This window comes from Corvus kubaryi, unplaced genomic scaffold (assembly GCF_017639235.1).
Source record: "Corvus kubaryi isolate FWS band 111438036 unplaced genomic scaffold, C.kubaryi_AGA036_p1.0 37385, whole genome shotgun sequence".
Taxonomy (NCBI): domain Eukaryota; kingdom Metazoa; phylum Chordata; class Aves; order Passeriformes; family Corvidae; genus Corvus; species Corvus kubaryi.
In genome coordinates, this window is record NW_024581127.1 from 22,449,161 (window position 1) to 22,467,586 (window position 18,426).

An 18,426-nucleotide genomic window follows, 5' to 3' on the forward strand; every position below is an offset into this window, starting at 1 on the left:
AGTGCTGGCAGGTTCTTTGGGTTACACCAGAGAAAGAGGGCTTTCATCAATAAAACTCTGCCATTATCAAATTAAATTAGTTAAGCATAACAGCACAGAATCAACCATTCTTTCTCCAGAGATTTCGCTAGTATAAACCAGCAAAAATCAAAGTCTCTTTCCTGAGCATTGTTAAGCCGAAACACCCAGTTTGGGAAATGACCCGTGACCAAGGGATGCCTCGTGCCAGAAGGACGGTTCCCCACCACGTAGGCTGAAAGGGATCCTCTGTCTGCTCCGAGCTGCAGAGGGCCTATGGCACACAGACACGTAGCTTGGACTGACTCCAGCAGCTGAGGATATACATGCACACAAATTCATCACACTGTCATATGAGATTATTTCCTTATGAAAAGCTGGCTCCCTTCTGGATGCAGAAATTCTCCTTCCGCTTCCAGCCGCTGCCACGGGGAGGTCTTGCAGCCCCAACTCAGGCACTCTGACCACCAGAAAGACTTGGTGGCTATGGGCCATGCCATGCCCACTGTCCCTGCAGGGTAGTATATGCATCCACCTCATTCTATTCTCCTGACAGCCCTGGCTCAGAAGACTTTTACTGGAAAAACCACATAGGGCCCTAGAAGACATATTTGTGTGTCCCAGTGGATGAAATCCCAGGAGTTCTGCATCTGAGCACTTGCATCTGGAGGTTCCTCAGGTACTGAATATACATACAGGAGAGCTTAAATAGTATTTTAATTATAGTCTTTCCTCAGGAAAAAACAGTTCATTCAGTGCACAGAGATCCCCAGGGGCAACACCTGAATTGTGACTAAAAGAAAAATAATCCTCTGGTTACCCCATCATAGTTCCATGGGATGAGCCACTTGAGATAATAGCTAGAGTAACCCACAAACTGTACTTCAACCCCCCCTCACACCATCCCAGTTCTTTGGCTCCTGGGTAATTTAGCCAGTCACTTTCCAGATGCACTTACTCTTCCTCCTTTTAACAAGCCTTCAGGGCAGAGGATGAGAGAGAAGTTGTCACGCTCTCACTCTGCAAGGAAAGTGCACTGCCTCTGTAGAGTGTGAAATACAGCCCAGTGAGGCGAGACCATGAAGAAGCAGAGCCTGCCCATGGTACCAGGTAGGAATATTGGCTTTTTTAAAAATATATTTTACTGTCAATGTCTCCACCACAAAACATAAATCCCTATGTGATCCCTTTTTTCAGAGTCCCCCTGTTTGCCAGCAGTAAACATCTGAGAGCTGTTTTTATTCCCACAACAGTTTACTGCCATGCAAATACCATAATTTTCAGTCTGTACAAACAGAGAGAGATTGTCATCCACCCAGTTTGTTACTATACTTGCTGGGCAGAAGGATGTAGTAAAAGTCATGATTGCCCTTGATGTCCAAACTGGAATTCCAGTTCTTAACTCTTTCCCTGCCTATGCAAGCTTAGGGTTATTTCTTCTAATGCCAGCTAATCAATTTGAACTCTGGTGTGAAAATCCACCCTATCTTCTCCCTCCCATGTTGACCAGCTGCAGAGGAAGGAACAGGCACACAGCTACTAAGCCACAATAGTAACTCATCAGCCTGTGGAAATTGGTACGCTTCACTGAAGGTGCCATGCAACATCATGGAGATATGCAACATCAGGGCTTATGGCCTTAGTTCCAAAATAATAATGAGTCCACGGCCATGAACCGTAATTGGTCATTTCACTTTCTTGTCTCCCAGGCATAAATCCAAAGCTCTGTATCGCTGCAGTGTAGGTCTGCCCAACATCCTAAGATGGCCTAACCCATCTAAGCCCAGACATGAGGAGTGAGCTTGCTTGCCCCAGCAAGCAACCTTGGCATGTAACATTGCAGGAAGGAACAAGGCCAGCTGGATTTAGGTGGCCTCTCAGGCTGCTATTGGTACAGATGGATCAGCCCCTTTAAGAGAGAGCATGCAAGCAAATGTTGCAATTCTGCAATTCTGGATGACTGGGTGCACAGGAACCACGAAAAGAAAGCAGGAAGCAACTAGGAACGAAACTGAAAGAGAAGACAGTATCAGTTGGGTCGTTTTTCTCAGACACATGGTTCATCTGGGCTGGGGACATAGAGTTTTCCATAGAAGCAAATGGTGATACAAGGATAAGGAATGGGATATGTATTCATCAATAAAGAGAGGGTAAATTCTGTTGTTAAAGCAACGGACACACTGAGTCTTGCCATCGCAGTCATTAGGGTTATGCATGAGTTTTCAGTCCCTGCTACCTGATAGTGCTCTTTTTTGCTTTAACAGTTCAGTGTCACTGAGGTGATAATTGGTCCAGTTATGATCAATCCACTTAATTAAGATTCTTCTAATGCTTAATACAATGGTTCTTCTAATTCCTGATACATTCATCATGGAAATTACATGCCTACAGAGACTTCCAAAATGTCAGTCCTTGCTATATCCTTAACAAGGACCTAGAAAGAGCTTTCCAATCCTAAATCCAGATATGTAACTCAGTTACAGCCTTTTCTTTCTGTGGGAAGGAAATCTGGGTGTGTTGGAAGGGGACTAGCAGTGTCCCCTCTCATCTGGCTGAAGGGAAAACCAGGGCTGTGAGGCACCTGCTCTTCCTGCCTAAATTCAGTTCTACAGGGAAATCAGGCACTTATCAGGGAGACCCAGATCCCATTAGCAAATACATCCATCTTTCCTGTCAATTTGATGTACCACTTTGTTCCCAGATGAAGGCAGTTGAACACAGCTGTTACCTTGAAGGTCAAACTCTGAGTTCAGTCTTGCACCTGAACAGGCAAAGGACACTTCTCGACGTGATCCTGCAGTTATACTGAGACATCTCATCTAAACACTTTAGTGCACTTTCTTGACATAAAACATTTTCATAAGCATGTACATTTCTTTAATCATTGAAATGCTCTACATGGGCTGTTTTGGGGTTTTTTAAATCAAATCCTTGTGTAAAGCATTCCCATTTTTAATCTATTTCTCATTAAAAGTTGTTGTTTTTTTCCTAAAAGTAGCTTTGTTTTCATTTTTTGAGGGTCTGTTGAGATTTCCTCTTTTTAAACTTCCAACGAAGATGATATTTTTAACAAGCAGTAATTATAAAACACAATAGCTGATAGCTTCACAGACAGACGGATCACAAGAGAGTGTAACTGGAGGTGGGTAGGAAATTACACCCCTACCATTCACACACACCTCTGTTCCTTAGACAGAGACACTTCTTCTGATCCTTGTGAGCTCTTTAAACTAACAAGCACACAAGGAAGGAAATACTCTCTTCTACATTGGATGTTGTTGACTACAGCTCTGTCAATCAGCACAACTTTTCAATTAGGCTTTAGACAGTGGATTTTGACAAATTGCTGTCTGTTAGACCAAAGTTGCTGTTGGTACAAGTTGCTAAATGGTGTGATGCATTTTTTATTATTTATCCAGTCCTGAATCAAAGTCTCTATCTTTCTAAAATATATGTTGCAGTTTCACCATCAATTGTTATGTTGGGAGCAGTTTTCATAGTACAAAATCTGTGGCTTGTGCGATACTAGTCAAAACAGGAGTAAACTCCAAAGAAATATGGGACTACAAACAGCAACCATATTTTGGATGAGGTTTATGTTTTTAAGTACCAAGGAAGGATACAAAGCTGCTAAGTCACTCAGGCATTTCTGAACGTGCCTAAGTCTTGAGTAATCTCTAGTGTTTCTGTACCATTTCTATTTCCAGAAATAACCTGTTTGGTTCTGTGATGAAAGGCTCACACCCACACAGAAGAGCACAGAGACACCAGTGACATCCCAGTCAGAGACATGAAACCCTGCCCCAGCTCCTCCAAGGCCATCCCAGGAGACCATCAGCCCTGGGGTTTGGGCAAGACTCAGGACTATGAGTCCACTGGAGCAGCTCTCTGGGGTACTGCATGGGACAGGACTGACAAGAGGACAGGATTAGGTAATTTGTGCTGTGTTTGTGTGTTTCTGTCCGCTTTACTTGGTGTTACTTTAGGCTATGCACACAGGTATGTGTGTGCACTCGTGTGCCTGCTGGGAGCATGTGCTCAGTGTCACTGCTGGCTGGGCCTGAGGCTGTGGAGCTGCAGCATCCTCCCCTCTAGGGGCTACTGGTTTTGGCAACTTGTAGTATAAATATTGTGGATATTTTCAGGCAAAGCTTGAAATTAATCATCCATAATTCTTAAATGAATTGTTAAATGTCAGATTGAAATAAAGCATGATGGCCATTAATAGAAGAACCATGGGGAAAGTAAATAACAATATCAGATCCTCTTAATAAAGCCACAGTATCTCCATTCCCAGCACAGTCTTAAGCTCTTCTAGCAGTGAAAAAGATAGATATGGTATGGAAAATGATGGAGGGAAAGCCACAAAGCAGGGAAGGGCACATCCTGGGAGGTCCGCAGGCTGTCAGCTCTGTCAGAGCAGAGCACAGTTAGATCAACGTAAGGCACATTTGTAAAAGTGTCCTGACCAAGAAGATCAGCCTTACAAGGACCTGATGCTCTCCCAAGCTGCTGAACCCACTGACCCAGAACAGAGACAGCAGCATGGCCAGCAAGCAAGAAACATGCACAGAAAAACACAGCCAAGCCCAGAGCAGATCAGATGATGGCATTTCTCCTGGTCCCTCCCCTATACCAACACTAAACACATCCAAGAAGAAGCAGTTATAAAAATATCATTCACAATTAGAAGACAAGGGGGAGGAGGAGGGGCAGAGGGAGTTATTGACAACGTCAATCCAACAGAAAGATGCCCACACCACTGCCATCCTCCACCAGAAACTGGGCCAGGTCTTTGTTTTTTGGGTTGGTTAGTTGGTTGGCTTGCTCGTTTGTCTTGATAACAATACCCTGTGGGTTTCTCCTTCACCTTTTGGGTTTTAAGCCTTGAAGTTGAAAAACTCTCAAGCTTTTCTTCAATAAACTTAAAGCATTACTTAGAAAATTGCCTTCTATCACAAAAAGAAACCCAAGATTCTTCTCTGCTCACAGAAAATGACACTTAAAGAAAATATCAACATCAAGAGCCACACAAGAAATTTGCTGCACCATCATTTTCCCAATCGACTACAGGAATGTACACATTCCAACAGGGCAAGTGAGGAGGGTTCCCCTCTCGTCTGCTACTTTGACCAAAAAAATCCCAATTTCTCAGCTGTAAGGGATGATTTAGTTTTCCTTAGCTACGGGACAGGTAAGGTATGAGGAGACTACAGAGGTCCAATGCTGTCTCCACCAACTCTGCTGCAAGTCATGCACTTGGCAGGGCAGAAAGATTTGCTCTTTGAGTAGATTTGCTGTAGCTATTACCAGGAATGGGCTGCAAAGTGCCTGAGGCAAAACAGCAGGATCCCTCTATTTTAAGGAATGTGAGTGTACACTGAGTATATAAACCAGATCTGACATCCAAAGCGGCAGCAAAATTAAAAGAAAATGAAAAGAATGCTATTTATGACTGAAAAGAAAAATCACTTTAAGATTAGGAACAAGCAAAAGAGAGCCGGCAAACTATATAATCCTGTTGTCTTGTCTCTTCCAGTGTTTTGAAACAGCAACAAAAACGGCGATGACATCAATGTTTAAAATGCAGCACATGCCCCAAATGTTTTCATAGTGGCTGTTCACAAGCAGGGTTAAGCTCTACTGCAGCATAGCCAGATTTATCACTCAGCCAGTTGCCCACAGAATGAGATGTATGTACTGGAGAGATCAAGTGCTACAGACCATCAGCAGCTCCTGAAAAAACTGGCCTGAACAAACAGATCAAAAGCCCAGCTGCTAAGTGGGAACCTGCTCACCAATTACCCTTTTAACACGCAATGATTGATTTACCTTTTCTTTATCGTTATTGTATCATTACTCCTTTCCTAGGTGGGTACCTTCAGCACTGTTGCCCTGGGAACTGCCCCATGTGCAGGTGAATGTCGGGAGTGGGAATCTGTCACTGCTACAGGACCAGCAGGTCTCAGCCTGAAGCCATGAGCTGTGCATTAAGTATTGACACATGACACCTTTTTGAGGTGAAAGCAGCTTTTTCTTAGCATTTTCCCAAGATCTTGATTACAGGAATTAAGAGAGGGCAATGAAGTGATGTCAACCAGTCCCTTCCCATGCTGTGACCCAGCCCTGCACTGTCCTGTCAGACACCCAGTGCATCTGCCAACTCCTCCTCAGGGCAGGTTGGGACTTTCAGTTTAAGCTGTGACTACCAATGAACTACCCACCCCAGTGTCCATGGGCTGTCATTGATTTGACACAACAGAAGACAAACGTCCCTAGAAGGGCTCCACTGCTGGGGTACAGGGCAGCAACAGCAGCACACAGTCCTCTGCAGGGCAAAGTCATGCTGACCAGTCTCCTGACAGTTTCATCCATCCCTAGAAGGAGCTTGGGGTCCCTGTGAAGCAGCAAGCTCAGCAAACCAAGACCACTCTGAGCTGGCCTTGAAGTTCAGCTCCTGTGAAACTTTTTCTTCAAATAGGCTAGAAGAGAGCATCCAACTTTCAATTTCCTGTCTGCAGCCACTTTGAAGCTGGCCCATACAACCAAAGTGTATTTTTTTAAGGTTAAATTTAAAAATTCCTACATTTAATACAGAAAAATTATTACAGATGCTGAAAGGTTTCTAATGTTTCACCTGAAATGCACACATTGGATTAAACCCTTGGATGCAATGTCTGAATTAATGTAGATCATTGCAAAGAAATAATTGCTAAATTTAAGTCTATATGAGAAAACCAGTGGAAGTGGATAATTGCAAAACAAGGCATGTAGGACTAGATAGGAACACAAATTCTACCTCAGCCACTTATCAATATCAAAGTACTTCAGACAGAAGTGATTATTTCAGGGAATATATGTAACAGCACATAAAACCTTCATCCACAGTGCCTCTGGTGCAGCCAAGTTCTTAATAGTCATCCAGCTCAGCATTGCTCCATGGGGCCCATGGGCAATCCACAATCCGTACGGCACCAGAAGGTGGTCTGGGAACTGATTGCAGAAAAATAATTAAGAAACTAAACCAAAACACACACACAGCATCCCACGCAGTTGGCAGGCGCTTATGTCAGTGCCTGCCTACAGGCACCGCTCACTCCCTGGCTGCTGGTGCTCAGATCAAAAACCTTGTAGGTCCTTTGATTTTAAAAGATTGAGAAATGCTCATTTAGTTTCTGTGAAATAGGGCAGAGCTCTGACTTGGGCTCCCAAAGCCTGAGTCTTCTCCCACTGGATCAGGAATGGGCCACCTCCTCCCCACTGTTCCTCCATCCCACAGAAACTATCAGCAGAATCTTCCCTGGCCAGTAACACACAAAATATGCCTCTTGAGTCAAATTTACTCAAAAGTCTTACTCTGGTCCCAATCCCATGGTCCCAATGCCCTGGTCAGTAGCATGACAGGAGCAGGACTGGACTCCACTGTGCCAAGATGCCGGGTGGGCAGTGCTACCACTCCAGAAATGGTGCTGTTTCATCTACCCTTGCAGAATCATCCCACCCATGATCCCTTACCCAGGAGTATGACCAGAAATGTCTGACCCTGAAGAGTCTACAGGGCAATGGAGTTAAACCATAGCTACCACCTGAGAGATGCAGCTCATCCAGTAGCTAAATAAAAGGTCAAAGGACCCCATTATTCATAAATTTGGCATCCTGACATCACCAAATGAAAACAAAGCTTGAAAAATAATAACATCTAGAAATATTTTCAGGTATGATAGACTCTGCAGTTTTCCAGTGAGCAATTTGCTTGACCCTGGAGGAATTATTGGGTATGCATGTTTAGCTGATTGATAGATTTTATTAGTAAAGCAGATTTCTCTGTTTCAAAGCCTGTTCCAGTCTCCAACTAGGAGTAAAAGAACGTTGTTTCTCCCCAATAAAGAAACCAGCATCTTATAACTGCCCAGATATAAGAAAAATGTCGTTCAGGGATTTTTTTTTTTAAATTACCCCATATTTAAAGCATTACCAGTAAGCACCCTGTTTCTCTTGTTGAGAGCTAACATCAAAAAATTACCTGATAATTTTCCTAAGAGCCAAGAAAGTCAGCTAGTAATCATGCAGAGTTGTGTGGCCAAAGGTACATAAACTGGCTTCACATGGGACCAGCAGTAGATCAGATTGCATTGGGCGGAATGAAATAAAAAATCCCAGAAGTCTAGTTTCTTTGGAAATGTACCAAAAACTGTCTCACCATACCAACCTGGCACATCATATGTAAAAAAGTGACTATTTCCTAGTACAGTATATGGGGTGTTTTATAGAAGTCAAAAAATCAGAATGGCCTTAGTCTGACATCGTAAACACAATATACTGTAATGTCATTGAGAGACTACTTGTTACCTACTTGTCCCAAGATTAATGCTGAAATTGAGCACACAGATCTACCTACAGTTTCCCTCCAAGCACAGAAATGCCTGAAAAATCTCTTTGACATACAACTTGGAAATAGTTACAATATATGTAACAGTAGAAACCACTTGTGTTTAATTCACTGATATTATTTACATTGGCCCAGGGAGTTTACAGCACTGGGAAGCAACACTAAGACAATGACACCTTCTTGTGCAGCAAATCTTCTCCCTATCTAGAGCACAGCTACCCTCCTGCTTGCTGTGACAGCAAGACTATGTTTGGAGGTACAGGTTATTCATTCTCCCCAGGTCACTCCCCAGCTGGGGCAGCACAGTGGGGACAGAGCCCACAGACACCAGAGGAGGGAAAGCAGGTCTGCAGTGAGGCAGCTCTCCAGTTTGGGCTGGCATATCTGGTGCCATCCAAGAGGTAATTTTTCTCCCTCCTGTTCAAAGCCAGGGCTGCAAGGGCAAGCCTGCGTGTAAACGGGTTGCAGAAGATTAACAGGTGTCTCTATGCAGCTGATAAGATTTAGGTTTTGGTGATAATAACAGATTCAATTCTACTGTGCTTCGGGTGCAGCTGTAGGTTTGACAACAGGGAGGGAGCTGTCATTGAAGCTTGTGAGCCCAGTCACAAACTGCAGTTCTTAAAGTTACTACATCCTTAATCTATTCAAATTTATCATTTAGATTAGATTATGTCTTTTAACAGGCTGCACTGTGTTTTGAAGTCAGTGCATCGTTCTTGCCGAATTAGATATATTGTCTCAAGAGTAACTTACAGATCACCAGCAGCCTGAAGGCACAAATCACTTAGTTTTCAAGAATAAGAAGGAATGATAATTAAAAGACGCTGCAGAAAAAAAAACTAACACAATTTTATGCAAATCAAGCTTTCTTTAAATGCAAACCAATATTTGTTAAGATTATTTTCTCAAATATAGCTTGTGAACTCCTAAAGAAAAACATGATGGCTTCACCTCTCATGCCATAAAATATAAAATGAAGCAACAACAGTTAGATCTGATGACATTTGCTCTAACTGCAGATACTAATCACCAGGTGTCGATAGGCATGCAGAAAAGATAGCAAAAAACTGTGAGAAAGCACTAGGAAACCAATATGATCAAATGACTTGTAAGCAGCACAGGACCTAAACCTGGACATTTCTGCCCACAGCTGCAGCATGCCAGCTTTCAAAACAACTTTCTGTAGCTGCATCCGAGTAAGGGCAAATCAGTCGTGCTTGTAGCAAGAGTGTCTCCTGTTGGGGTCCCTTCCCCCCCGCCGTGGGGTCCTGGGGGAGGGGTCCTGGGGGGAGGCACGGGCTTTCCCTGCCCCTGCTCAGCCTCGTTCCCCATCGGTTGTTTTGTGTTCCCCTGCGCGGGCAAGGACCCTCGGGTCCTGGGACTGTAACAATTCCTCGGCAGAGCCCCGGCCACGTGGCTGGAGAAATAAACATTTCTGAAACATCTATCAAGAATTGGTCCATATATATTTCTTTTCCACGGGCCTCCTTGTTTGATACATCGTGTTACAGTATCTGCACAGTAACAAATGGTAGAGAACTGCGAGCAGAACTATCCCCAACCCCTAAGGACAGAAAATTCATGAGTAAAAACCACTCTAGATCTCTCTCCTCTCGCCTTGGTTTGAATATTCTCTCTGGACTATGGAAGAATCATGGGAAATGTGGCTCTCTGAATCACAGAAAGAAACGCATCTAGAAGTTAAAGGAATCCTTGAACAACAAAACAGGAAAGTACTTGTTCCAGGAGATCTAGAACATTATTTTAACTGGCTTTTCAAAAATTTCTTCTATATTTCTCGAGACTTACTTTTTGATATTGATCCTCCTGGAACTGGTAACTGGAACTTCTGGTACAAGATCTTGGAAGAAATAATGAATCAAACAGAACATGCACTAGTGACAGAACCTCTCCATGCATCCCTTGTAATCAATGAAGCTCTTCAGGAGCATTTGTATGGTCCCATTACCCCTAAAACAGAGGACGGCCATAATCCCGTGGCTGAGACCACGCAGCGGCCATCCCAGGAGCGCATGACTACAGCCGTACCAGTGGAGGTGCCTGAGCTGGATGCGCCCGGCCCCCTCGGGAGCGCGCGCCTTACCACGGACCCCATCCCTGTCTCGGGGTCCCCGGCTGCGCAACCGCGAGTGAGGGAGCAACGCTGCAGGCGCCGCGGGTGCCGTGGATCATGTGCAGCAGAGAGGCAGCCCCCACGAGCAGCCAGGAACCGGGGGTTGGCGTGGAAGCCCGCTCTGAGCACATGGCTCGGAGAGCTTTGTAGAGTGAGAAGCAGTGGTTTCCACAGCGACACGAGAAGCTGCACAGCGCCGAGCCGAAACGGGGCCACACTCAAAGCAGCGTGGAGTTGGCAGAGCAGAACCGCTTGCAGGGCGCGGGGCCAGCGGCGATGGCAACGCGGGGCCGTGCAGAGCCCAGACACGCGCCGGAGCAGTGCCGCTCGGAGGGCGCAGAGCAGCCGCAACGCGAGGCCCGGCCGAGACATTGGAGTTGGCAAGGCAGCAGCCATGCGGGACAAGCAGCCACTACGAACACGCAAGCACATGATAGGAGAAGTTGTAGCAACGAAAATCACAGGAACTGTGAAATGGTACAATGTAGAAAACAACTATGGATTTATAACACAAGATGATACAGGGGAAGACATATTCGTTCATAGAACTGCTATTAAAAAGAGTAACCCTGAAAAATACAGCCCAAGCTTGGGAGATGGAGAGGTGGTGGAATTCAAAATTGTACAAGGTACAAAAGGGTTACAAGCATCAGAGGTCACTGGGCCTGATGGTGTTCCTGTAAAAGGCAGTATATATGCTAAAAATCGTAGTCATGTTAGACAATATCTCCATTATAAGCCCCCCCTACAGTCTCCCTTTCCTAATCCCACCTTTCCCTTTTACCCTATATCCTATTACCCCCAGTGTATTCCCAATCCGTTTTTCACCCCATGGCTTCCCTATACAATTCCCTTTCCCTACAACTCCTCTCCGATGCCAAGGGGGGGATGAAAAGGGGGAGGGAAGAAGTTAAACCCTCTCCTGCCTCAGTTTTCCCACAAAGCATGCTCAGAGAGTTCTGTCTCCCTTCTGTCAGCCTTAAGATGTTCCATAGAATCTGTTTGGACATTCAAAGACTCAGGAGGATGGCTTCTTTTGTTTTGAAACTGTTCTTGTTATGTTTATCCAATTGTTTTCAATGTTAAGTTTTAAATCTCTTCTTGTTAAAAATAAACGGGTGAAATGTCGAGGTCCCTTCCCCCCTGCCGTGGGGTCCTGGGAGAGGGGCCCTGGGGGGGAGACATGGGGTTTCCCTGGCCCTTCTCAGCCTCGTTCCCCGTTGGTTGTTTTGTGTTCCCCTGCACGGGCAAGGACCCTCGGGTCCCGGGATTGTAAGAGTTCTTTGGCAGAGCTCCGGCCATGTGGCTGGAGAAATAAACATCTCTGAAACATCTATCAAGAATTGGTCCATATATATTTCTTTTCCACAGGCCTCCTTGTTTGATACATTGTGTTACAGTATCTGCACTGTAACAGTCTCCCACAGTTAATGGTTAATAGATTTGTGTGGAGATCCTTGTGGGTTCCTTCCAACTCATACTATTCTGTGATTCTGAATCTGATTCTAACAAAGGTGGTCTTCCTTCCAAAAGTAATCCATGCAATGAAGAGTCTAAATTCTATTTATGACACTTGCTCCTAAAGTCCAAAGGTATTTCTGAAAATGGGAGTAAGACACAAAGACTTACATGCTCTTTTTTTGCCTTGTATGGTTATTGACTTGTAGCAATTAACTCGGCCACATTCCCCACTGGTGCCTCTCTCCCCAGCGAGCATTAGTGGGTCTCACAGTTTGCTCTCCTCGCTGCATTCCTCAGCTGTACCAGATGTCAGTCCCTTCCCTTTGGAAGGGCTAAAAGCTCATGCTCAGAAAGTCCACAGCCCTTTCTAGTCTCTCCATGTCCATCTTGGAGTTTTTATCCTTCTTTTGCCATGAAAGGACAGAGCACAGAGGAGCTCAACCACGTACAAGGTTATTCAAGTTATCTGCTTGCCATTAGGTATCACTGTACAGCACTGAATTATTTATTCCAGCTTCCTAGGCAGGTGTGTGGCAAATTTCCATAAAGCTTTAATGGGAATCAGATTGCCAACTTCAAACCCAAATTCTTCATCTGCACCACAGCATGACTGTGAAGTGTTGCTGCGCAAGGGCGGGATGAACAGCTATGTAGGAACAGACCGCAGTCACAGCTGGGAGAAGTATGTGGGTCTCACTTAATAAAACTTGATAGAAAATATTTGTAGCTATTAAAAAATATCGACAAAGGCACGATACACATCATGTAACCAACATAATTGTCTCACTAGGACAGGCACGTACTGGGTTTCAGAGTTTGATTATCTATGAGGACTCACTCCATGTTCAGAGCACATGGAGGCACACACACACACCTGCGGGCAGATGCAGGGGGGGGTGGCACAGCACAGCACAGCACAGCAAGGACACTCCTTGCATGCAGACTTGCTTTATTTCCATTTCCAGGTGCAAATTCAGAGTTTTCAGAGTATCACATGTCCAGCATGAAGGGGCAGATCTCATCTACGTCCGAAAGATATTGGATGAACAGGAAAAAACGAGGTGGGACCCTCAACTCCAGTGTGATCTCACCGGAGGTACCAGGGGATGTGCATTTGACTGATTCTGGGTGCACCTGAGCAGGTAACCCTGTGCCTCCTCTGCAGTCGGCAGAGCTCAGGGCACAAACATCCCACCCAAAAGTAGGTGCCCCTGACCACCACACAGTTCACAGAGAGGCACAGAGAAGACCAGGTCCAACACAGGCAGCAGGAGACAGCTGAGATTAACCACTCTGGGGGCAAGTGATATACAAGAGCCCTTGGCAGGTGGTAGCCTCTAGATCAAAGCCAGCCTGTGTGGTCTCATCAAAGGGCTTGCACAGGCCAGCAACCAGCAATCCAGGTGGCATGGCAGCCAGGATCTCAGTGGTACCAGTCTTGCTGGATCTGCTCTGGGAGTAAGCAGTGGGCTGCGCCCTGGGTGGTGGCTCCCAGCAGTGCTTCCCCTGCCAAGTTGATTGCTAAATATTTATCCTACCGACCCACAATCAGGAGAGTTTCGTGAGGAACTATGGGATGCACTTTCTGCATAGCACACTACAGACTTAGATGACAATAAAACTCCAAACAAAAAACTCCCCTGCTCCCCAAAAAACAACAAAACCCTCCTCATTTCACAGGGAAACAACAGAATGCTTTTATTTGTTCCCTGCCAATGTCAAACACAATTCACAGCCAGATGTTAAAATAAAATGGCCTCATTTTTAGTGTCACGACTACATTGTGCTGATTTGGTCAAAATAAAACCCCTTAAATATTATGAAAAACTGCACAGCTTCTGGAACAACAAACCAGATCAGAGTGGAAGAACAAAAAGTTGGTACAAACCTATAGTGTCTGAATTTGTTTCTTTTAATAGATAAATGTCTGTGATTATCACAAAAGGAGTAGAGCCAGCAGTTTCACTGAAGAGTCCTTGACTGAAGGGTCCTCCTGGTCTCCCTAGGCTTGCACAAATTGAATGACTGCATTGCTGGCAGAGCTGCTTGCCTTGCCAGCAGGGCACCGAGGGACGGCTGGGAAATTGTGGTCTCAGTTATGGATGGGGAGAAGGAGATCTGTGCCTGGATACTGGCCATGTTTGCAATGCTGCAGCTTGAAAGTGTGCCAAGGGCAGGCATGCCTTTATCACAGTGGAGCTGACAGAAGCATTCAGTACACCTGAAATCTAAGAGTTTTAATTTGAAACACCTCTAAGGGGGATTCTAGGGAGGTCCAGTTGCCGAGGGTGCCATGCAACCTTGGGTGAAGCATGTACTTGGGAGCAGCCTCTATCCTAATCATTCACTTAAATAAGTAAGAAAATAAAATGGAAATGGAAAGAATAATGTAGAGAAGTTCCATTTTGGTCATTGTTTTGAGGCACAATGCAGAGTTCAATATTGCTGCTGTCTCATCTGGATACATCTCCAAATGAGATGACTACACTTGCATGATAACTACACTTGCAAATTGACGCAGTAAGTTGGGTATTACAAACAGTGTGCAGACATGAAGGGGAAGCTCTGCAATGCTACTAAAGCTTATTCTGAAAGAGACTCACAAACAGAAATGGCAGTCACTGGACAACAGCAAGATGGTGCTGGGGGATGTGATGGGTTCAGGAGCCTTGGTGAAGGGGTTGGGCTCTGGTTTGCAGACCTAAGTGATGAGGACACATTCTAGTTCTCCAAAGTAAAGTGTCATCTGCGAACTAATACCTGAGAAAAAAGTTTCCTGTTCCACCAAGTCCACTTCCACCCAGCATTGCCCTACTCAGACACCTACTCTCTCTTCCCAGCTCACCAGCATAGTCTCAACTGCTTGCAGAAGATTGCTCATCACTGGCTTCAGTCTGCTCATGTTCATATCTACACCTAGTTTGAGCGGCCTCCAGGCAGAAATCTTCCCACTCAGTAATATGAAAACCCACCTTTGCATCTGCTTTTAATGTCTCCCTCACATACGGGCATTTCCTCAAGTCAGTTGATTCGTTAGGGCGGGTAAATAGCTCTGTGTCTCCCTAATTCCTCCCCTTTCCTCTTCCCCTCCAAGACATTCCAAAATGATCCCCCCTTTGCTTACCCTCTTAATGATCACCTTCCTACCTGTGTTTTTGAAACACATCCTGTTTTAGAGGTGGCCCCAGATCCACTGCCCTCCAACATGCCAGGCTGGAAAAAGAACAGGCACGCACTTCCCCCAGCCCTCCCTGTAACCTCAGTGTCCTCCTGCCAAGAGCACAACACTCATACAAATCCAAACCAAGAAACATGGACCTAAAGCAGGTTTTTCAACCCTTCCCATATTCTTAAATAGCCATTACTCTTGTTAAACCCCCTTTGGAGAGTTCAGACTTCACTTCATGTCTTTGGCAAACCAGTCTTGTCAGGGCAAGCTGTGATGGGCACTCAGCTGATGAACTGCTAGAGAAAGTCTTGGCCTGGAGATGACAAAGCTTTTCATGACTGGTGTGAACAAAATCATTCTTGCAAAAAAAGTTTAGAAGTTCAAAGCAAAAGTGTTGCTGCCTGTTCTGAGCTTCCCTTCCCCCTCTCCAAGACAAGCCAGGACTTGCTTGTGCTGTGGCTGACAAGCCATGTGCTCTGAACTCCTTTGTTCCAAGCACGGGCAAAACCAATGTAACTCAAACTCTTTAGCTGATTGGCCAGTCACCCCGGGTCTGCCCCCAGTCCTCCCCTTTCCCCTTTTCTGAATAAAAGAAGGACCCAAGAGGGGGCCCGCTCTCTCTGGCTTTGCATTCCTTCTGTGAACATCTGTGTGTCTCTGTCTCTTATTGAAAGCAGGACTATAGCTTAAGCTGAGAGCTATATTTCTCCCTCTTTGCTTCTACTGGTGGTATCAGCTTTGCAGCTATTATTTGCTGCTTTTAGAGCCACTGAAATGCTGGATTGCCCGTGCTACCTCTCTAGGCTGCTGGAGGCTTTCTAAGGCATTGAACTACAAGCATAGCCGGTAAAAAGCTGTGAGTATTCCACATTTAGCGCCCAGTGTGCTATCTCTGAACCTCAGTTCTGAGAGACTTTTAGGGTGTCTCAGCAGCTGTGTGTCTGCTGAGTTAGCTCTGCACCTCCTGCTGTGCCAGCTCTGTGTAGCGAGCTGTTACTGTCTGTGTAACAGTGAACCCAGAGCCTCAGCCTTTAGCCTCCCCCACACCACGTGGCGACGGAATGGCTGGAAAGTAGAAGACCCATTTCACTTATTTTTTTCTCCAGACCTGCTTTCCTGTGGTAAATCCAGAATTCTGGTGATATTTCCCTGCTGGTTTAGGGGCTCCTGTCTTAAGCTGGTTCCGGTGCAAATTTCCTCTTTTTTTCCCTCTCTTTTGCAATTTGGGGCTGAAGTTTGTGGTGTTGCTTTCATAATGGGATCTGAGGTTTCTGCACACCACAGAGAAATACACTACCAAGTTCAAAGCTACCTTTCTTGTACGGGGCATAAATACCCTAAAAATCTAGTTCAGTCTTTTGTGCGATGGCTTTTCCAGTACTTTCCTAATCTGACCTCCGAGGACATAAGATCTCCTGAATTTTGGGATAAAGTGGGGAGAAAATTCTCCTCTCTCAGGCGCGCAGCAGACGAAACAGTTTCAAAATTTTTTCCTCTCCTGTTACTAAGTTTCACTTTGCCTGAGAAAACCTAGTACATGAAAAACCAATGCAAAAACACCCTGTTAATTCCCTTACACCCTCTTCCAACCCCTGTGTCCCTGACCCCTCTTCCCCTACACTGGAAAACACAGCTAGAGCAGACTGCTTTTTAGCACAGGAGTGCTATCGCCCTCCTGGCTCACCCGTGTTTCCTCAGCACCCTGCCTTGGACGGGAATCCGGAGCCCATCCCAGGACCTTTCCAACCCCTTTTCTCCACTCCTTTGTCCCCAGTTTCTAGCCCTCATGTTTTAAGTGCACATAAAAACCCCTTCTCCCCTGATCTCTTTGTTCCCAGGGACAGCCATTGCCATGCGCCCGCATCCTGTAAAAAACCCCCTCCCCCCAACCCCTTTTCTCCAAGTTTGTTTGTCTCCAATAATGGCGGACACAATGTTTCATCACCTCCAAACTATACCTCCCACAATCCCTTTCTCCCCCACCCCACAAATCCCTTCTTGTCCCCATCCCCTCCCACTCCCGCATCGGAACCTGTCCCCGCCCCCAACCCCGCCCCCACAGCGTCGTGTTTCACCCCCCCTCTGTTCCCACCCATGATTCAAGTACCGCCCCTGCCTCCCACAACCCCGCCCCCAACCCCTCCTCTCCTCCCACTGCGTCCCCGTCTCCACTCCCCACCCCTGCCCCTCCACTCCCTGCCCCTGCTTCCCATTGTCTCGCCCCAGGTTCCCACAGTCATGTGACTACCTCCTTAAATCCTGAAGCACATGGTTACCAGGAAGTACCTCCAGCTGCTACTACTACACTCTCTCGTATTAGCAATGGGGCAAACCCTGGCTGGCCACCCTTCCCTTATTCTATTATTAAGGATTTGTGCAAGGCAATTAAGGAGTTTGGTATGCATAGTAACTATTTTAAGAGCCTTTTAAGTGCTACTTTTGCAACTCGCTTGTACCTCATGATCTGATTACAATAATGCTAACTCTTCTCACACCTGGTGATTTTGTGTTGTGGAAACAACAATGGAAAATAATTTCATCTGATTTATTGCAAATAATTACCTGGACTTTGACAACAATTATATCGCATTAGACCTTTTATCTGGTGACAATAATATGGCAAATCCCCAAAAACAAGCAATGCTTATCCCTCATCCAGTTCTTACTGAAATCACACGTGCTGCTGAAAAGGCCTTAACATTACTACCATCTCAAACTCCTACATCTCATTATACCAACATCAAACAATTGCCAAATGAAAATATTATTCACTTTTACAATCGTTTGCGCGAAGCTATCTTTTCCCAGATCCCTAACCCTGACCTTCAACAAGCACTCCTACTCGAACTACTCCAAGTGAATACAAATGATGCTTGCAAACAAGTCATTCTGAATCTTCCTTTGCGCCCAACTCTGACTGTTGAAACCATCTTCAAAGTCTGTACAAAGAAGGTGCAGCTGAATACAGCTGTTCCCTTTTTGAAAAAAGTGGGGATGGTGAGGGGGTTGTGGAGAATGCTATGGGTACAGGGGAAACTCAATCTCAAGGTAACCTTATATGCTATCGTTGTCAGAAAAAGGGACATGTAGCTCGCAATTGCAGAACAATTATAATTGATGATAAAAACTCTCCAAAGACTGTTTCCCCAGGTCAACAGCAGGGCAACGCGTCCTAACAGCTCTGCGTTCAGACAAAAATAGAGCTGCAGACAAAGCAACTTGGACTTCTGGACTCAGGTTTAAGGTAACCTG